This window comes from Staurois parvus, unplaced genomic scaffold (genome assembly GCF_062004578.1).
Source record: "Staurois parvus isolate SC_StPar_1 unplaced genomic scaffold, SC_StPar_1.0 ptg000014l, whole genome shotgun sequence".
In the NCBI taxonomy this organism is placed as follows: Eukaryota; Metazoa; Chordata; class Amphibia; order Anura; family Ranidae; genus Staurois; species Staurois parvus.
The window spans coordinates 12,145,609-12,168,495 of record NW_028317810.1 but is presented as its reverse complement, the minus strand read 5'-3'; the positions used below and the strand labels follow the sequence as shown (position 1 = coordinate 12,168,495).

At 42.9% G+C, this 22,887-nt stretch overlaps 1 protein-coding gene across 1 annotated transcript in view; it reads right to left on the bottom strand.

Moving 5' to 3' along the window:
* Positions 1-22,887, bottom strand: part of CCDC60 (coiled-coil domain containing 60) — a 238,204-nt gene that overhangs the window by 181,572 nt on the left and 33,745 nt on the right. The window lies entirely within an intron of this gene.

The following is a 22,887-nucleotide window of genomic DNA, read 5'->3' as shown; positions in this document are numbered from 1 at the left end:
AAAGATTCAACGATTACAAAGCCAAAGGTACAAAAGTCATATAACATTGGTTGGTAACTCAAATTGGCTATCCAATCCTCCCTCTGATTGGACGAAGTAGAGATCATGGCCTCACTACCGCACCACTCCATCTTGTCCAATCAGAGAATGCTTTGTATTCATTGTGAAAATACAAAACAATCTCTGAACGGTGCCCAAGACGAGTGGACAACCTTCTGTGTTCACAATGAAGCAGTACAGCCACTTGGTACGGGACCTAGAAGCAATTGGGGATCACTGGAGTAGTGGTGTCTACTACAGTGATTATGAAGCTTCAGTGGGATCCCACAAGTATGGTATATTCATAGTTACAAGGGTCAAAAGCTGGACCAAGGCAACTATGTTAAAATATTGTGACAGTGTGACGATCTGCCACCCTGGATTCTCAACAAGGCAGGTTGAGGGGCTCCAGGGTAAATGTTTGATATGGAGGAAAGTGGCTTTTCACCTTCCTCCTTTGTTTGTAAGGTCTGTTTTGGGATCTGGAGCCTGGAGATTTCAAAGAGATCTGGGAGGGATGAAATTTCCAATCCTGGGACCAGGTTTTGGGAATGGCCATTACACTGATTGCACAGGTGTGCACGGCTCTTTTGTAGGGTCAGAACCAGAGTTCTGGGCTCCACCCGGGCAGCTAGGAGTCAGGTGGGCTTCACCTAGGGGAGGTGGAAGCCAAAAGCAGCAAGGGGCTGCTAGAGACTAGCTGTGTGCTAGTGGCCAGCGGTGTGCAAGAGCTGTGTCTTGAAGAAGTCTGCAGGAGGCAGACATCAAGCGGAGTATAAGCCAGGAGGCTGAGTTTTGTTTTGTGTGATGGTGGATACCCCTGCGTGGGAACCTCTTATGTTATTGAACTGTTTCATTTAAATAAAAGTGGGCTAAAAAGGCCCTTAAAGAAAGCGAGTAGCTGTGTGCGTCTACCACGTTGAAGCGAGTTCCCACAATATCTATACCTACAATTCCAAATGTGTTATTTAGAGCATTTAGAAAATTAGCCTAACAGTAAAAAAAACTTTATAAATAAGTAAAAGAAAATAAATTAAGAAAATATTCTGCAAGGAAACACCCTGGGAAATATCTTTTACATACCTGAGTCCCACTCCGTGTACCTTTTATATAATACACCCCTCTTCTCCTCTTCATATTACTATCCTCTGTTCCCAAATCTCATTTCTTTACCCCTCTGCTCCACCCCAAAACTTGTACATCTACCCCTCATTGCTATCATCTCCCTACTATTGCTTTCATCACCTCCCCAAAATGCCTCTTCCACTCCTCCTTCTCATTTTCCTCTCCTCTGTTCCCAAAATCCATTCACTATATCCCTCTGCTCCTCCCAAACATTTGTATATTGTGCCCTCACTGCTTCCCTCACCCCTCTATGGCACCTACCACCTCCTCCTATTACTCCACTCTCCCACTGACCCGAACACCTCCACTAGTAGTTTCTCACGCTCCTGCACATCCCGCTCCCATGCCACCTTTCTCACCCTTCTCCTCCTCATAACCGCGGGGGACATCTCCCCGAATCCTGGCCCTTCACCACCTCCCTCACCCGCACAAAACCCTCCCGCCTCCACGTCCTGCCGCAACCCCCGCAACTTAGTATCTGTCCCCCTGCTCCCTAAAATCTCCCCCCCGTTTTCATGTGCACTCCTGAACGCCCGATCGGTGTGCAACAAGCTTACCGCCATCCACGACCTCCTTGTTTCCAGCTCCCTCAACCTCCTGGCGATTACGGAAACCTGGATCCAGCCCACTGACTCTACCTCCCCTGCTGCACTCTCCTACGGCGGTCTCACCTGGACCCACTCACCCAGGCCCAACGGTCGTAAAGGTGGTGGGGTTGGCCTGCTCCTGTCACCGCTGAGCACCTTCCGAGTCCTCCCAAACCCCCCCTCCCTATCCTTCTCCTCCTTCGAGGCCCACTGCGTCCGACTATTCTCCCCAACCCCCCTGAAGATTGCTGTGATATACCGGCCTCCTGGATCCATACCCCGCTTCCTGGAAGACTTCTCCTCCTGGCTACCCTTCTTCCTCTCCTCTGAGCTACCCACTATCATCCTTGGGGATTTCAACATCCCTGTCAACCTCGACAACCCGGACACAGCCCGTCTCCTCCACTTAACCTCCTCCTTTGCACTTGCACAGTGCATACAATCCACCACCCACTCCGACGGTAATATCCTTGATCTTGTCTTCTCCAACCGCTGCGCTCCCCACAACCTCACTAACACCCCCTTCCCTCTCTCTGACCACAACCTGATTACCTTCTCTATCTCCTCATCCTCCAACGCCTACCCCTCCAAATGTCACACTACTACCAGCCGTAACCTCCGCAACCTTAACCCTGCCTCCCTCCACTCCGCAATTGATCAACTCCATGACCGCATCCTCCCCCTGTCCTGCCCCGACTTGGCTATGACCGCCTACAACAATGCGCTGTCAACAGCCCTTGACTCACTAGCGCCTTTAACCACACGCAACATCAGACCCCGACCGCTCCAGCCCTGGCAGACTGATCACACCAAAACCCTCAAACGACACAGTCGTGCCCTGGAGCGACTATGGCGCAAAACCAAATCCCAACAAGCCTTCACCCGATACAAATCTGCCTTCCACACCTACACCTCCTCCCTCCATACTGCCAAACAAGCCTACTTCCTGACCCTCATCAAGGCCCTCTCCTCCAATCCTCGCCGACTCTTCTCCACCTTCAACTCTCTACTCTCGCCACCCCCACCTCCACCCAGCACCTCACTCACTGCCCTTGAGATTGCCAATCACTTCAAAAACAAGATTGACACAATTCGCAAGGACATTGCCGCAACTCACACGCCTTCTCAACCCGTCCCCTCTCACACAGCTACCCCCTCATCCCCCCTCCCCCTCGACATAACCCACAGGGACTTCGTCGCTGCTCAAACTCCCTCCAACCCCCTTCCCCCTCACTCAGCTACCCCCTCTACACCCCTCTCCCACGGCCCCACCACTGCTCTGACCTCCTCTCCCACCCCACCCTACATTCCTCATACTGAAGCTCCCCCAACACTCCGCACCTTTGACCTTACTACCATCGAAGAAGTCTCCAAGATCCTCTCTGATGCCCGCCTCACCACCTGCCCCCTTGACCCTATCCCCTCACAACTCCTACAACCTCCCTCCCCCTCCATCCTACGCTCCCTCACCCACATCTTCAATCTCTCCCTCTCCTCCGGCACTTTCCCTTCCCCTCTGAAACATGCACACATCACCCCCATACTTAAAAAGCCCTCCCTGGACCCCAATGACCCGAACAACCTCAGACCCATCTCCCTGCTCCCATTTACATCTAAACTCCTCGAGCGCCTAGTCTACGCCCGCCTATGCTCTCACCTCAACGACAACAACCTCCTCGATCCCCTACAGTCCGGCTTCCGTCCCCTACACTCCACCGAAACTGCCTTACTCAAACTCTCCAACGACCTGCTAACCGCCAAAGCTAATGGCCACTATTCAGTGCTCCTACTCCTTCACCTCTCTGCGGCCTTTGACACAGTCGACCACCCCCTCCTCCTCAAAAAACTACACTCCCTCGGCCTCAGAGATTCTGCTCTCTCCTGGCTCTCATCCTACCTGTCACAACGCTCTTTCAGCGTTACCTATAATGCCACCACCTCCCTCTCACTCCCCCTCTCTGTTGGGGTCCCTCAAGGCTCTGTCCTCGGGCCCCTTCTCTTCTCCATCTACACCTCCTCCCTTGGCCAACTCATACACTCTCACGGCTTCAACTACCACCTCTATGCCGACGACACACAAATCTATCTCTCAACCCCCCACCTCACCCCCTCGGTCTCCTCCCGAATCACACACCTGTTGAGCGACATATCAGACTGGATGTCGCTCCACTTCCTTAAACTGAACCTCTCCAAAACCGAGTTTCTTGTCTTCCCTCCAGCCCGGACACCACCCCCCATTGACTTCTCCATCATGTCCAACAACGCCACCATCAAACCCGCCCCGCAGGCCAGAGTACTTGGTGTAATTTTGGACTCCAACCTATCCTTCCAGCCCCAAGTCCACTCTTTAACAAACTCGTGCAGACTCCACCTCCGCAACATCGCCAAAATCCGCACGTTCCTAACTCCAGAAACCACTAAACAGCTCATCCACTCCCTCATCATATCACGACTTGACTACTGCAACTCCCTCCTCACTGGCCTGCCTCGCCGCTGGCTATCCCCGCTTCAGTCCATCCTGAATACGGCTGCCAGACTCATTCACCTTTCCAACCGCTCCGTTTCCGCCACCCCCCTCTGCCAATCCCTCCACTGGCTTCCGATTGCGCAACGGATCAAATTCAAAATGCTAACGCTGACGTACAAAGCTGTCCACCATACTGCCCCGAACTACATCACTGACCTAATATCCAAGTACCGCCCAGCATGCACACTCCGCTCCTCACAAGACCTCCTTCTCTCTAGTTCCCTGGTCTCCTCCTCCCATGCCCGCCTCCAGGACTTCTCCAGGGTGTCACCCATCCTCTGGAACTCCCTGCCCCAACCCATCAGATTATCACCTACTCTCCTCTCCTTTAGGCACACCCTGAAAACCCACCTCTTCAGGGAAGCCTACCCCGCCCCCTGCTAACTTGCCGACCTCCTCCACTCTTCCTACCACTCCATCCCCCACAGCTATCTCCTCCTGTGCCACCATCCCCTCCCTCCTAGATTGTAAGCTTGAAAGAGCAGGGCCCTCGATCCCCTCATGTTTTGCATTGTATTGGTATTGTTCTGTCACATGTTCTGTCCCCCTTTATAATGTACAGCGCTGAGCGAACTATTGGCGCTTTATAAATACTGTATAATAATAATAATAATAATAATATTCACAGAAAAAGATATTGCAATGCTTTTCTGGGCAAACAACATAGTAACAGAAACCTGGTTTTAGGCAGCACTTTTAGTTTTAATCGGAATGGTGCTCCATTTTAGTTTAAAAAGCTGTAAAAATAATTAAAATTTCTGTTACTGAACTGTTTCCTAGAATACCCTTTCTCAAAACAAACATATTTAGTGGCTTTGAGACATTAACTCTGTAAATGAGGCTATCTATAATATTTTATGATTAATTACTAAAGAAATCGTTTCTGTAACCTACATATCTTCTTTTTTTACTCCATTAATAAAGGCAGCAGGGTTTACTTACAATAATATACCTAAGGATATTATAAAATAAGGCATGTTAGCTTTCTGTGCCAGAAAATGTTAGTTTGTGGCACAGCCCCCCCCTACTCTAAAGCCCACCTTACACTAACCTGCTACCCCAACCCAAACACTAACCTTACCTGTAACTCCAACCCTAGCACACTAACCTTCTCTTTAGCACTAACACTAAGCATTTCCTAAAGTTCAACTTCATCCAAAATTGTTTTTTAGTTTTGGAAAAATTGGGGAAGGGATAACAGCTTTGTTGGGTTTTTAACTGTGGCCTGTGTCCCCATTAGAGAGAATGCCCATTGCTGCCTTTCATTGGAGGAATTGCTAGGAAATCTCTTCAGTGGGGACACAGAATGCAACAAACCATTTTCTGAATAAAATAGGGAGGCATTATAACTTCTGTCACTTTGTCATTGTAATGTTTCCACTCATTTCTTATCCCACTGTCACAAGAACAGGAAGTCAGGAAGAGAGCTCCCCAACAGAGTCCAGGAGGATATCAAAAAGTGGGCAGAGGGGGTTTATTCTTCCCAAGATTTGCCTAGAGTAAAATTTAAGTATAATACATATCCTGTGCTGGGATTCTATACATTGAAGGCCAAATTTCCTACAAAAGGCTGCAGACAAGCTTTCCACTGAAATGAACGATGCCTGCGTTGCTCATGAATGGGTAATACTATAGAAGGTTCAGAAGATTTTGGGAAAGAGGATTTGTAGTGGATTAACCTTTCTTAATCCTGAAAAAAAAATATTTTTAAGGGTCTCTTCCTAATTAATTTTTAAACATAGGCATACTTATCTCACACAGTGAAACACATACAGGGGTATGACATTTCTGATGAAAACACAGTGATGGTGCGCCCATTTGTGCAATGAAGTGTTACAATGTAGCAATATCAGCGTGATACTAGTCACTCAGGTCAGTGATGTGAATGCAATAAATTGGTGCCTGCCATGTTGCACAAAATACATAGCTGGGGAGTCATCTTCTGGATCCTCTGTCACCTTTCCCTGTCCCTTGTCACCTCTACAACAAAAACACTGCACCATCATGGAAATCTTTTAAATTGTGGGTAGATGGAGACAATGAGCCTAATTTACTAAAGCTTATAGTAGAGATGTGCATGACGGAAAAATTTGTTTCTTTTTCATATTTGCTCGTTAAGATAATTTCATTTAGTCATATTCGTTATGTTAAAATGATTCATTATCGGAATTTGTTTTGTATATTCGTTATTTTCAAATAGATTTGAAATTATTAATTTCAGAAGATGGCTATATTTGTTCTATTCTATTTTTTCTATTCTATTCTGTTTTATTCTATTCAATTATTTTCCATTGTATTTCTTTATTTTCCATTCTATTCCATTCTATTCTGTTTTGTTCTGTGCTTTTATATTCTATTCTCTTTTATTCTATTCTATTCTTTTCTTTTCTATAAAGCAGCCTGAGTAGGAATCATCATCTTATTTCACTTTTATACATTACTGTATTTATTTGCAATATGTTATCATATCAAATTCAAATTCATTTTCGGATTTAAATTCAAGCAATTAGTTTCCTTATAATTAATTTCAGATTCATTGAAATTCATTACTATTGTGATTTGAAAATTTGGATACATCCAATTCTCTGAATAAGGATAATTTAGTCCGAATTTTGTAACAAAGCGAATCACATCTGTCTACTTATTAGTAACTGCATTGATTATGTGTAGATATCAAATCACAGTATTTACTATGTTCCCGTGATGTGCACAGCTATATGCATGCATGCATGCATGCTTAACCAAACACACATTGAATGAATGCAGATGTGTGTTGTTCTATGACCTCCAGTGTCTAAAATGTATACAATCTAAGCTGTGGTGTGCCTAAAACAAAACTGTAAACATTTTTGAGTTTTAATGCAGCTAGGGATTTTATATGCATATCTCCTTTAAGAACAAAACCGCATGAATTGCACATTGATATCATTAAAGCCACTGATGGATAATGTGAATAAAAAAGCCATAGTGGGCGCAGTGCTGAAAATACCATAGTACGTAAATACAGATACGAACACTGTTGGCATGACCAACATTTGTACTCGATTTTATTTACTGGTTCTTAGAATACGAGTCAATGATAAATATATGTAAATATGTTGTCCATTTTACTTCAACAGCAATGTTTTTACCTACTACTTTGTTTGACAAATTTATTTATTCAGGTAAAATGCTGAAATATGCATTCCTTAAACTGACCATACACTGTAAGATTTATCTAATTCAGCCCTGCAGGCTGAATGAGCAAGATGTATCGATTCCTCCATCTACACCAAACGGTGTGGATGGTGAATCTTCCCTGCCAGCTCTTTTATTCTGACAGATAGCACTCACAGCTGTCAGAGTACCCGAACAGTAGCCGCATTTGATTGGATGCAGTCAATGTTCGGCTAACAATTTTCCACCTGGCTCCTTAGATTTTTAGAATTCTGGGTGGAAGTGTGCTGACAGAGCCATCCACAGCTTAAATTTCAGCCAGTTAATCAGCAACCTAGCAAAATGTACTCCATGTATGGCCAGCTTCAGTGCACCTTAGCACAACAAAATGAATAAAAGCAGCATTATTTGGATTTTCAACACAGATTGCACAATCGAGCCATGTGAAAAATTAAGTACATCCCATGGAAATTGTTTACTTGTTTAATACATTTCAACAGACAAACATTAGTTCTTTATTTAAACAATGACTACAGATGAAAGTGATATACTTGAATACGAACACAAGAATAATGTGTCTTTTCAATAATTTTTCAACAAAAGTATCAATAGATGTAATGGTGTACTGTGGAATACAAATGTACACCCTGAGCAGCAAAAGCTGGTATTAGCTCCTTTAGCAGAATTGCTTTTTGTGGAACTGTCCACCAGTATCTGACATGAATTGTTTGACTTCTATATGCAAAAATCCTTAGATTGCATGATGTTTGTGGGTTTCCCTGCCTGAACTGTCTGTTTCAATACCCTCTTACAAAATGTAAAAGGGGATTGAATCAGGACTTTGACAAGAGCAGTGTAAAACCCTCTATTCCTTCTTTTTGAGGCATTCTTTGAATTCCTTGCTAGTGTGGTTCAGATCGTTATTGTGCTGATAGACTCATTTCCTATTCACCTTCAACTCTTGGACAGATGGTCTCACAATCTCCATCAAGCACACTTTGATATGATGTAGAATGACTGCAATGACTGCAGACTTCCCAGACCTTGAAGCCGCAAAGCATCCCCAAACCACAACATTTTCATCACCATGCTTCACAGTTGTAATGAGGTTCTTATCCTAAAATACTGTCTTTAGTTTGCAGCAAACATGTCTACTGTTACTATGATCAAAAAACTCTATCCTTGATGGATCAGTCTTCAGTGCAATCTTTGTATTTGTCTAAAAGGCAAACTGTAATCTTGTATTTTTGGAAGCAAAGCCTTATTCTTAACTCACCTCTCATACAGGTTGAACTGGTGCAATATTGTTTTGGTCTCCTAGATTGTAAGCTCGAAAGAGCAGGGCCCTCGAACCCCTCGTGTATCACATTGTATTGTTTTCGTACTGTCGCATGTTCTGTCTCCCTTTGTAATGTACAGCGCTGAGCAAACTGTTGGCACTTTATAAATACTGTATAATAATAATAATATAATAATAATTGTAGATGTATGCACTTTGACCCCAATTATTGCAAGAGTTACCTGAATACCAGATTTTATTTGTATATAAATATGAAAAATCTTTTTTTTTAATTTAGATCAGGGGTCTTCAAATGACTGCCTGCAGGCCACATGCAGCCTGTTACAAGATTTTATCCATCCCCAGCTTATTTAAATAGTCTCTGCTTCGCTCTCCCTCCCCCCAACAGCTGATGCACACAGTACCCCCTCTCACTCTTAACTGATGTAAGGGGAATTCCAGTGGGGACCCTGATGTAAGAGGGGCTCTGATAAGGGGCCCTGATGTAGGGAGTACTCTGATGGGGTACCTAAAGCAGGGGGGGTCGGGGGGTCACTGATGTAAGGGGAACTCTGTTATAAGGAGAGGCTCTGATGAGAAAGGTACAAACTGAATTTTATTTTATTTGGCCGCTAATAAATAGCTGTCAAAGTTTATTTGTCATTTCTTTTGTCTTGTTTTACAGTTCTTTTTCTGTTGTTCTAAATCATATCATGTGGATTACAAAAAGGTTTCAGGAATAACATATTCATTTTATTTTTATTCATTCATTCATTGATAAAAAAATTATTTTTTTGGCTCACAAATATTTGTAAAATATACACTGTGGCCCTCATACTGAAAAGTTTGGAGACCCCTGACTTAGATCATAAAGACGAATACACCATGTCGGTTATCAATTTTATGTGTCATTTGTTCAGGTATATCACGTTTATCTGTAGGCAGTATTTGAATCAAGATCAAATGTTCATCTGTTCAAATATGTGGAAAAAGTCAACAATTTCCTTCGGGCATACTTAGAATTTTACATGCCTGTATGCATTAAACATCAGTGTAGGATTTGCTAGATAGGTTCAGGGATTGCTTTTGCCATGCATGCGTACATCCCCGTGCTCACGTGAGCCCACAATACAAGCAAATTATAATGCTTTAACAATTTCTCCTTTAGTATATCTTTTAGTATATCTGGCCCAGTGAGGGCTACTGGTTGCCTTAGCCAGCTGTCAGTGTGCAGTACACATTCAATCTTATAGGTAAACAGGAAAACAGCAATTGCTGTAATGATGAGGATAAAAGGTAAAGGAAAACGGAGCAGAGAGATGGTGCTATAGATAGAAATCCACATACTGTAGCTAATAGCAGTAGTGCACACAAATGTATATTTGCCGTAATACGAAACGTACAGCCATTTCCAGCAGAACAAAAAGGAGAATCTACAATCAACCATATGTGTACCTTGGGGATGGATTCACCCTCTGAACAGTAATTGCGCAATTTATCGAGAAGAATGATTCTCCTGTCACCACTTCATTGACACCAGACTGCAACATTTATTTCAAAGCAAAAGATTACCATAAAAAAATGAAGTACTTTACATGGGAGAAATGCTAAGCATTCAGTTTCCTTCTTCTTAACTAAGAGGGAGACAGCGTGTAAGCCATAATATTTCAATTACCTAATTCATTCATTTGGTATTTACAACATTTTATCACTTCAGTGGATCTCTGTCATGAAAAAAAAATATCTGATAGGATGTACATAGCTGCTTTTTTTAGGTTCTTGCAATTATATACCTGTGGATTGTGATCATAGTGCACTTGAAAGCCAGAGTCTTAGACCCCATGTACACGGGACACTTCTGAACGATGGAAATGGACTGCTGGAAAACGTAGGTTAAAAAAACCGTCTGTTTAGCCCCGTTTGCATAACTCATTTATGCGCGTTTATGTGTGTTTGCGTTTAGAAGTGTCTTTTAAAGATAAGCACAGGAGAACCTCCCAAATGCCCAGAATGCACTGAAAAGTGATAAATTATTTCAGAGAAATACAGAAAGTAGAAGCAGAGACAGCAGTATGTGTTGAAATTAGGTGTGAGTTGCTAATTAACATTTCTTTTGTTTCCAAGGGTGGGAAAGGTGTCTGGTGGAGTGAGTCAATAAGGTCACCTGGCAGAGGGTCTTCATGAGGAATCTGAGGTGTGAATGGTCATTAACATATCGTTTGTTTCCAAGGGTGGGAGAGGTCTGAAGTGTGAATGGTCATTAACATATCATTTGTTTCCAAGGGTGGGAGAGGTCTGAAGTGTGAATTGTCATTAACAGCTCTTTTGTTTCCAAGGGTGGGAGAGGTCTGAGGTGTGAATGGTCATTACAATGTGTGACAAGCTTGGTAGGAACATCCTGTTTTCAGTGTTTTGTCCATCTGAGTACCTTGAAAATGCTTCACATTCATTTTTCATTATGAAAAAAGGCTCTGGACAGCATTGGAAACTAAAAAAGTAAAAACAAATTTCAGGCGCAAACGCTTATAAACGCGATTTTCTGCGTTTAACAGCGTTTGGCATTTGAAACGCTGATAAAATCAACTGCTGAACGCAAGTTTTCTGTGTTCAAAAAAATGACTGTAAACTCAAATGCCTGTAAATGACTGTAAATGACATAGTGTACATGGACACACAGGAAAACATTAGGGTGAGTTCAGGGGCTGCTGAAAAAAATGCTGAACAGCTCCTGAACGTGAGTTTATCAGCTGCAGTGTGCATGAGCCCTTACAGTAATAGTCAGAAAGCAGTTAACTAGGCAGTCAGTTTAAGGCTAGGTTCACACCTATGCAATTTGTGTTTAAACCGTTTCTGCACCACTTGAATGGGCTGCAAATCGAACTGCTGGGAAACGCACAGGAATCATACAGGAACACACACCATGTTATTGTGTGATGCTGGTGTGACTAAGCCAAGGCTGTTCCCAGGCATGTGACGGGTCCTGCGAGACTCCGAAACAATGCCTTGCTGTAACTATGTGATCGTTCATTAAAACTTTGGGCCCATATTGGTGATCCTCGGTGTGCTGGTGACATTCCCCCTTGCTGATTCTGTTCAGTTCCAGCCGACGGTCGCTGCAGCACCCAGTTATACACACAGCCATTTTTAATGCAGGAACGTGTCCATTTGGATTGTACACTTGATTTCAGAGCACTAGAGCACCAGATGTGATCCATCTGTGCAGTGTTATGCTCTGCTTTAAAAAAAAAATGTTCAGATGCATCTGATATCAATTGCGGTATTTTGGCAACCCAGTTAAATTTAATGAACTACCTTAATCCAATATATGTGAATGGGTTAAATAACGCATGGTTCCATGCGCATGATAATACATCACAATTGTGTGAATTTGGTATTAATGAAACCACTTAATTAATAAGAATAAAGATTATACATTATATCTGCAAGCACAGGCATTCCTGCAGTCCTGGGATCCACAGGGTTTGTGTTAATGCATCCGCTAGACAAAATCAAGCATAATGAACCAGTTCACACTATCAATAAATAAAATGAAAAGCAAGTGTATTTAATCTCCATGGCAGGCACTGCCTGAGCCCCCAAGAGGGATGCCTGACTGGCAGTATGTGATGCTTCATTATTTTTGATTCTGAGTGTGTGATATGTTGTCAGATATATTTCTCATGGTTGAAGATGTTAACATATTTTTCATTTACATGAAAGCAAGAAAAGTAAAAATGCATGCAAAATTCAGTGTGTAACATTTAAAATGGATGGCTGTGCGTGTTGACTTAATTCTGTAAATAATATGCAAATTATTTTCAGGCACATTTGTTAAACGACAAGTATAAAATGCATTGTATAACATACTGTAAATATATATATATATATATATATATATATACACATATACATACAGTGCTCAGCATAAATGAGTACACCCCAACAGATTTGTCAGAAAACCTTTACTTTCCTTTCAGAATCAACATTTTCTGTAGGACACTATACTACAAAATACTCCCACAAATGTGGGCCATTGATTGCAAACAAGACTTCTTAATTTGCACACACAAAAAAGTATTTTCCCTAACAAATTTATTCAAGACTATAATGCAAAAATGCATATACCCCAATGAAGGTTATAGGAACATTTTAGACAACAAAATCCTAATTAACAAGAATTCAAGAATCTACAGTAATTATTCATTAAACAGGTGTCCAGTTGATTATAAAAGGTGTTACTTAACAAAGAAAACCCCTTCCCATTTCATGTTCTCAGCAATTGCACCACATGGAGGAGAAATGTTCCAAGGCCTGAGAAAGAAAATAATTTCTTTACAAAAGAAAGGTGAAGGCTACAAGAATAGCAAAACTTTACTTATCAGTCAGAATACTGTAGCAAGAGTGATATGAATTTAACAAGGATGGAACTGCAACCATCTCACAGATACATCTTGGCAGTCCACAGAAGTTAATACCTCGACAGGAGCGTCTTCTGATGAGAAGGGTTGAATAAAATTGCCATACAAGTCCACTGCAGTTAGCTAAAGAAGTAGAAAGCCAAACTGGGGTGATTGTTTCCCGTGACATAAAATGGTATACACTGCAGAGGAGTGGCATGCATGGGTGTCATCCATAAAAGAAGCCTCTCCTAAAGCCCATGCACAAAAAACCTGCCGAGAATCTGCCAGGGCCCATGCTGAAAAAGAAGAAGACTAGAGGGACTCTGTACTCTGGAGTGATGACACCAAGATAAATGATTTTGGAACCGATGGCTTGGTGCTGATCTTACAAATCATGGCGGTCGTACCAAATACTAGATGGAGTAGTTTTTGTTGTGGGGTGTATTCATTTTTGCATCAACTAATTTGAGTAAAACTGAAGATTTTGGAATCTAAGTTTTATTATTAACCTTACTTTCATGTAATGAGCTAAACAAATGTTCTATAACACTCAGTTTTGTCAAAATTGTGGAAATTGTTCTTGTGTTCATTGAGATATTGATTAAAATCTGAATGAATCCCCTTGTGCTGAATCCCCTTTATTATATGTCTGTACTGCTTAATTTTAACTATTTCCATAGTCTTGTTCATGTTGTGAAAGTTTTAGACAACTGTTATACTTTTATTGCAATGTGTGACCTGATCATAAAAAGCTGACAAAGGTTCAAATACTTCACCATTCTGTCCACAGCAAAAAGATTTTGATTCACTTTAATTTGGGGTAGTGAACCTGCGATTTGATATGCAGGGCAAAGCAACATGTTCAGTTTTACTTAGCCCTCCTCAGTAGTATATACTTACTACATTAGGGGTCTTCAATCTTTTTAAATGAAGGACCAGTGTACTGTCCTTCAAACTTTAGATGGGCCAGACTGTGGCGAGCAGGGGTTGAAAATGTCCTGGTGTTAGTGGGAGTAAACATTGCCATATCTTTGGTATTAGAGGAGGAATAGTGTCCTATCATTGGTATCAGTGGGAGGAACTATGCCCCACTGCTGCTCACAGTAGGGCCGAATAAAAGCAAGCAAAAGACCTCATCAGGCCCCCGGGCCACAGTTTGGAGACCACTGTACTACATGTATTGTTAGATTAATATCTAATCGTATAAAGTGTTTATACTAGGCTAGGTTCACACTTGCGCAACCTGCATTCTGAGTGTAAGCATTCAATTAATTTCAAAGGTGTGCGTTACCCACAGGAAAGCAAGGAAAAAAGTCACTGACTTATTTTTTTTGTTTTTAAAATAGTGCCACACCGAGTCGCATGGTGCTATAGCACCATTCAATTTGGTTTTCTGATGGGTGGGAGTGCCATTAAGAATCAATGGTATCCCAGTGCATCTACTAAAGAGCAGCATATTTCACTCATGGGTTGGGAATGTGCATGATTTTGCGAAAGCTCCCGACCCACACAAGTGTGAACCTAGCCTTAAACTTGAACTGCAACTAGTCTTTGAATACAGTATGTGACTCAGCCCACACTGCCCCTGAGGTTGGAGACTTCTATTTTCTGTAACCTGTCATATGTTATCAGTTAAGTAAATGTTGTTGTTGTTTCCATTCTTTTTAACCTCCCTAACGGTATTCCCGAGTGTAGCTCGGGGTAAAATGTCTATACCAAAAGCGGTAACCCCGAGCTACACTCGGGCTTACCATGCAGCGCTGCATAGGGAGTCCCTGCAGCGCTTACCTTGTCCTTGGCTCAAGCGATGTGTCCCCTGCAGCGTCCCCGGCCATCTCCTCCGGCGGATGCCAGCATCCGCCTCCTGTGTTCCGGTCCCTGTGACGTCGGGACGTATGGGCGCCGGCGGCGGTGGGAAATTTGAAAATTTAAAAAAAAGTCATTTTTTTCAAAACGATTTTACATAGTAAAACATTGCTGTTTCAACCCATTTCACATACATTTTGTCCCTAGTGCTTTGTCCTGTCACCTGTCTGCATTTTGATTGTTCTTTCTGCCTGGAAACGTAGAAAAGTCCATGGCGTCCAAAAAGTGTCCCTTTACGTCAAAAGCGGGTTTAGATCAGCTAGAGAACAGCGATAGTAAATCAGAACCACTTGCAGAATTGAGTGATAATGATTCGTGGAGAAATTCGTCATCAGACACTGAAAACAATTTTGCGACTTTGCTCAGTGATGTGCGAACTTGGCGCTATATTTCAAATTTCAGTGTTTTTGGTTTGATTATAATATTGAATTAAATGTATGATTTAGAATCTTGTTCAGACAGATTTCAGTGAGTTATTCCTAAATATTACAGCCTACAATAAAAAAACTACATATTTCCATGCAAAATAATGGTACCGCTTTCAGCACCAAAAATATGAAATAATCATACCGCTAGGGAGGTTAATTGAGTCCGTGTGTATTCTTCACTTGTACTACATCAAGAGGTTTAAAATAACATTAAACCTTTAATTTTATTTTTTACTTAAAATAACAAATGTGGTATACTTAAGTGCTCTGTGCAATGGTTTTGCACAGAGCTGCTCCAATCCTCTTCTTCTGGGGTCCCTCGCTGGCTCTCCAGGCTCCTCCTCTACTGCGAGTGCCCCCATGGAATGCTGCTTTCAATGGGGGCACCCATGTGGGCTTGCTTGCAAGCCACCCTGTCTGCATCAATTGACACAGACTGGGCAGCTCAGCGCTGCCCCTGCTCCCTTGTCACAGCATTTGATTGACAGCAGCAGGAGCCAATGGCTCCCGTTTCTATAAATCTGCCCAATAAAGAGTGAAACAACGCAAGAGCCGCTGCTCTTGTGCACATCGCAGGATTGGGTTGGACTTAGGAAAGAATAAAGGGGGGGGGGGATCGTGCAGCACAGAAAGTTTTTAACCTTAATGCATAGAATGCATTGGTTCTCCTAATTCTGGCTCAGTTTGCTGCGGGCCCCCTGCAGCCCTCTGGGACATTTCACAGGTCCCAGAGGACTGCGTCCCATTCACAAAGTGCAGCACGGTTTGCACATGCATGGTAGGAAACCGGCTGTAAAGCCGCAAGGCTTCACTGCTGGTTTCCCTTAGTCAAGATTGCGGCGCCAGCACCTGATTGAAGCCGATTGAGGTAAGGACACCACTTGGACAGGGATCCCTGGACAGGGATCTTGCCAAGGTCTGACCACTAAATTAAGAGTCTAAGTGCCAGACAATGCACCTTTCTCAACTTCCAAACCTTCAACCCTTTTATATAAATTGAGTTTCTTTGTCGAAGGATGATTGCAGTTGACAGTCAAGGCAGGAGGTTTACAGGACAGTAAATGCCACATCTGAGCTCCAAGGTTGTCCATAGACAAAGTAAAGCTAAATAAGTGGGCAGGTATCAGACTTTTATAAGTAATCCAACATAGTTGTGAATATTTAAACACTTCCATAAACCTAAGTGAGACTGGTGCACTTTAAGTTTTTAATGTATGCATTGTACATAATCGCATAAGCCACACATTTGACTAAAAACCTCCCTGGCATTGTCCTGAAGGCTCCCTCTGGTTCTGACCTTCACTTTCAGCTGGTAACAAATTTAATGTCAGAACTCCAAAAATGTAACATACTTTGTGTACAAATAATTTCCAATTTCATAGCTCAGTGATATTCAAAGTCACTGCCATCCTTCTTACAAACATGTTTTTTCCCCTAAGTCTATCAAAAGCACAGCCTTACAGCATGATTTATTTTAGAAACAGAGTAAATGTTAACTCTATCTCCTCAAATACCCTTTTGCAAAAAAAATTAATTTAGGAAATGGAAGAGACTTCTCAAAATACACAAAAATTAAATCAGAGTGTATGAGTTCAATTTAGCAAGCCTCACGCTTGTGCACCTTAGCTAGGAAACAACGAATAAACATGAAGAAATATTACATACTATGAGACACCGGCTGACAGGATTTTGGATGATGTACAGCAGGGGTCCGCAAACTTTTTAAACAGGGGGCCAGTTCACTGTCCCTCAGACCGTTGGAGGGCCGGACTATGCGGACACAGTACAGGAGATGACCAGGGACTACGGACATACAACGGCGGTGGGAGTACTGGACCGGCCGCTCCATAAGACGCACAGACATTTCCCCCCAAGTGTGTCTTATGGAGCAAAATAGTGCCCCATCATTGGTGTCAGTGGGAAGAATAGTGCCCCATCTTTGGTGTCAGTGGGAGGAATAGTACGTCATTGGTGTCAGTGGGGGGGAATAGTGCCCCGTCATTGGTGTCAGTGGGGGGGATAGCGTCCCAACATTGGTGTCAGTGGGAGGAATAGTACCCAATCATTGGTGTTAGTGGGGGAAGTCATAGTGTTCCATCGTTGGTGTCAGTGGGGGGGAGGAATAGTGCCCCATCGTTGGTGTCAGTGGGGGGAGGAATAGTGCCCCATCATTGGTGTCAGTGGGAGGAATAATGCCCCATCATTAGTGTCAGTGACACCAATGATGGGGCACTATTCCTCCCACTGACACCAATGACACTTAACTTGCTGACCCCTGTTCCAGCATGGTGCTGCTGCAGCCAGCATACCTGGTTGCAGCAGCACCATCAGCACGGCACACTTACCTGTCAGCTGTCCTTCTTCACTCCGGCCTCTCCCTCACTCGATGTTCGTGGGGCCACTTGGCTCCGCCTCCTCACAGGTGATTGGCCGCCTGTGCGCCTTTCCTGAGCTACAGTTCTGGCGCCCAATCACCAGTGAGGAGGTGGAGCCGAGCGGCAGGAGTGAGGGAGTGGCCAGAATGAATGAAGGAGCAGCGCTTCCTGGACTGGATCGTCATGGGACTGGGACACAGAGCCAGGTAAGATACAGCAGCACCCTGCCCGCCCCTGTACTTAGTCTCCCTTCCTCGTGGAAAATACGCCCCTGCCGGCGGGCCAGATAAATGGCCTCGGCGGGCCGCATGTGGCCCGCGAGCCGTAGTTTGAGGACCCCTGATGTACAGTATGTATGTCACCTAGGTTTTTCACTTATACATGGTACGGGGCACCAGAATTTTGAGTAATTTATGAAGAAAATAAATGTTTTTGTTTTTACAGATCTTATTAAGTTCTGGTCATGGAGCCTGGAGACTTTGTAAGATAAACAAAAAGACACCCCTAGGTCCACATCTTGCCTGCTAGCCAGACCTTATTTTTATTCTCAGTTGTCCACAGACTTTTTTTTTTTATGTGAGCTAACTGGTGGTGAGGGCTTCCTATCTCTTTTTCTCTCTGCTGTAAGAGTGAAAAGACTGACTGCTGACAGAACACTAAAAAGTTACAAGCACTATCTTTTGGGAGAAACCCATTAGTGGGCACCCTGTTAGTCAGGAACTGACATGAGTCTATTTAGTGGATCGATGAGCAGATGCTTTGTTGTTTTGCTGTGCAAAGGCCTCCTATACTGAACTCCTATACTTTATTATTTCCTTGCTTAATAAAAGTACAAAGCAGTGCTGGTTGAACTTTTCCTGGGTGTCTTTGTTTCATGCATATTTTACCCAGGGCCAGATCGTCTAAGGGGGTGCTGCGATGAGCTGCCCCCCCCCCCTCCAATTTTAGATGAGCCCCCCAGGTCTCTGAGAGTGCATCCACTCATCCATGAGCCAGACGTATGAGTGCAATTGATATAAGGGAGCATGTTGATGCAGCCAGTTAGTGTAAGGGGCATTGTGATGGGACTTAGCTGATGTAAGGGGGAACTCTGATTGGGAAAATCCATGTAAGGGATCACTGTGATTAGGGATACCTGATGTAAAGGGGCAGTCTGATGGCGACATATGATAAAAGTGGGCACTCTGATGGGGGTAACTTATAATATTTAAGGAGGAACTCTAATGGGAACAGTTGAAACATCCCAGAGTCAAATCTGTTTTATTCCCTCGTTGCACACACATAACAACATTACAGTGATTTTTACAAATAGACTTTACTAGTGATGATATCTTTCCGGTATGTAAACCCAGCACTACTGTCGTCCACTACGACAATTTGCAGTGCTACACTAGGAAATACATAGGGCTTGTTCAAACTGATGAGATGTTAATTTGTTTTGTCTTTACTCGATCAAAACATGGTGTGTCCAAATATTCCAAAGGCAACAGCTAAGTAAAAAAAATCAGGTGGAAAACCCAGTGAAAAGCAGTACATTTCCAACCATAGCAAGCCCTTTGGACATTTAAAAACTCACCTAGAACATTATAAATATAAGATTTTCTAGACTTAACCACTTGTTGACCATGCTATAATCGAATGATGGCTACAGCATGGTCATCCAGTTCTGGGAGGGTGTCATATGACGTCCTCCCAAAAGAGCGCCCCCCCCGGAGCTCTCTGTGATTGTGATCCTTTGGACACAGCTGATCTTATGACATGGTAAAGGGCCAATCACAGCGGCTTTTTACCATGTGATCAGCTGTGCTCAATCACAGCTGGTCACCATGTAAACACACTTGCAGGTTATCGACAGTACTTTCTTCACGCTGTCACAGGAAAGTACTGCTGATAACTGGCAAGTGTGAAAGGAGACATCTACACTGCTAATCAGGGCACTGATTATCAGTGCCCTGATTATCAGTGCAGCCCAAAAAGTGCCCATTAGTGCTCTTCAGTGCTGCCAATCTGCACCCATCAGTGCTGCCAATCTGTGCCCATCAGTGCTGCCAATCTGTGTCAATCAGTGATGCCTATTAGTACCCATTATTACTGCCTATCAGTAACCATCATTACTGCCTATCAGTGCCCATTAGTGCTACATATCAGTGCAGCCACGTCAGTGCCTCCTTATCAATGCCCATCAGTGCTGCCTCATCAGTGCAGCCTATCGATGCCCATCAGTAACCATCATTACTGCCTATCAGTGCCCATTAGTGTTAGATATCAGTGCAGTCACATCAGTGCCTCCTTATCAATGCCCATCAGTGCTGCCTCATCAGTGCAGCCTATCGATGCCCATCAGTGCCGGTTCATCAGTGCCTATCAGTGCTGCCTATCAGTGCCCATCAGTGCAGTCTATCAGTGTCCCATCATTGCAGTCTCATTAACACACATCTGTGAAGGAGAAAAAACACCTGTTTGCAAAATTTTATAATAGGAACTTGGAAAAACTTTTTTTTTCCAAATTTGTTTTTCTTTTGTTATGCAAAAAAATAAAACACCCAGTGGTAAATAAAAACCACCAAAATAAAGGTCTATTTGTGTGAAAAAAAAGCAAACAATTTCATATGAGTACAGTGTTAAATGAATGCGCAATTGTCATTCAAAGTGCGTCAGCACTGAAAGCTGAAAATTGGCCTGCACAGGAAGGGGGTAAAAGTGCCCAATAGGCAAGTGGTTAAACATGATTTAGAAGGTTAAATCTGTCCTGTGACCATTAAACAATCATTCCATGCAGAATACATGTTCTACTGTCTCTGCGTTGGTGTTACTAGATCTCATCACCCACAGAAACCTAATCTATATAGTCAAAACTGATGGCACCTTCCAAATTACTGAGTTCAGGAGCTCCAGTGAAGTGTATTGTTAATGCTACAGCATACAAACACATTTAGACATCTGTGGACTTCCAACCTTGTGGTTCTTGTATTTTCCAGCATGATTGCACTCCTGTGCACAAAACCAAGTCCATAAAGACATGGTTTGATGAGTTTAGTATGAGGAAACTCCTTTACTCAAGTGGCCTGCACAGTCTTGACCTAAACCCATATGAAACATATTTTGGATAAATTTGAATGCTGATTGTGTCTTGTGCAATGTCACTGCTTTTTTGGCTTAACAGACAAATTCTCACAAGCACACTTCAAATTCTTTTGGAAAGCCTTCCCAGGAGAGTAAAGGCTCAAATGTTGACTGTATGGGTGCAAAGGAAGAGGGGGACCCCATATTCCTGCCCATGGTTTTGGAATGGGATACCATTGAAACTATGAAGTTTCCACAAACCTTTGGCCATACTGTGTAATATTACTGTACTAATTCTTGCAGCATGAAGATTGCTGTCATAATTACTGATCGTTAGTTTAACTTAAATAAAGAAATAGAATATGATTTACATTCAATATTAAAATTAGCTTTCTTATATACCCATGAGAAGTACTTAAAAGTTAAAAATACATCTCACATTTAGGTTGTATACAATGTCTTTCTCATATTTGAATGTTAGTTTTAATAAAACAAAAAATGTTTATATTAATCACATCACCCTTAAATCATCATACTGTAATATCACTTAAAGCAGACTGCCACAAAGCTCCCTTCAACAACAGCTGAGATAAACTATTAGCCGCACAGGCATTGCATTTTTTTCCTCGTGGCATATGTGCCTAACAACCTAACCATACACTTGTAACCCTTTTTTTGGGGTGGTTATGAGAAATGGTCCTACTCAAACAGGTTAATACACTAAACATGTAGATAAATATGTTGTGAGATAATTAGAAGAGCAGGATTGATAAAGTTAGCAGCGCCTCCTCCTAGGACAGGACCTCTGTGAAGAGAGGTGATTCCCTTCCAGGGAAATCATTTGGTATTATAAACAAAGTAATTGGGAGCAGAAGAACTACTGCAACCAGCCTATAACATTAACTATAAGTTGTGTGACAGGAGCAATGATGACAAATAAAAGAAACCTTTTATGAATTTGAGATAAAAGTTAGCAAATCCCACAAATCTCTGAGCTCCCTTCTTGTCTTTGGGTGTTGGCCACTCAAGGATGGAAGACACCTTTTGAGGGTCCATAGCGATTCCTTCTGTGGGGATCAATAACCCCAGAAATTAAATAGATTGTCTTTCAAACTCGCATTTTTCTTCTTTTGTGTACTATCCATGCACTCTCAATATACAGTAGTTAAAACTTTCTTGTCAAAGACATTGAGAAGGTCATGGTATATTGGGGGTACAAACAAGCAAAGATTTGAATCCTTTTGGCTGCTGAGGACTACTGTTGGATTGGTAGGACTGGTGTTGAGGCAGTGTTGCTGACAATAAGCTGATTGAAAGGTTAAAGTTCCCTTACCCCAATCCACCAAGGGTTTGTGTGCTTGTGGCCATAGTATTCCAAGAATGATTGGTAACAAGGGGAAATTTAGAACATCAAAACATGCTTGGTACCCAGAGCTAGCAGTAGCTTAGACAGGGATAGTCTCTTGGGTAACAGGCCCAAATTTTGGATGTGTACCGTTCGCCAGATGGATATTAAGTGGTTGCCTCTTGGAAACCAAATTAATTTGGAGGATTTGTAAAATTAATGTCTATGAAACAGCTTCAAGCCCTATAGTCAACGATAGCTTGATACTTGTTTTCCTTTCCAGCCACCTGCAATGAAACAGGAAGAACAGCATGAGCTCACTATGTTTCTGAGACTTGGAGGTAGGTAGGCTGACTGGAAACAGACCTACTTGGCCGAACGGGACAGTTGACTCTGAAGTGTCAGGGCTCTCCACAGTATATACAGCAGTTGGCTTGGCATCAGCGTAACTTCTCCTCTGGTGACAAAGCAGGATGAAGGAGACCAATCTGTTCAACCTCAGAGGTGGTTGCTGGCTGGACTGGTGGATTAGTAGACAAGGTGGGTTGGACCTTGGGCATTACCCATGTAGGTCTTAAGAAGCAATTTTTCACTGACCATCATTCCTGGAGTCGACAATCTAATTGGATGGCAAGTTGCACCAGGTCTTCCAAGGGATCAGGCATATCTACCCGAGCATGTTTACCTTTCAAAGCCT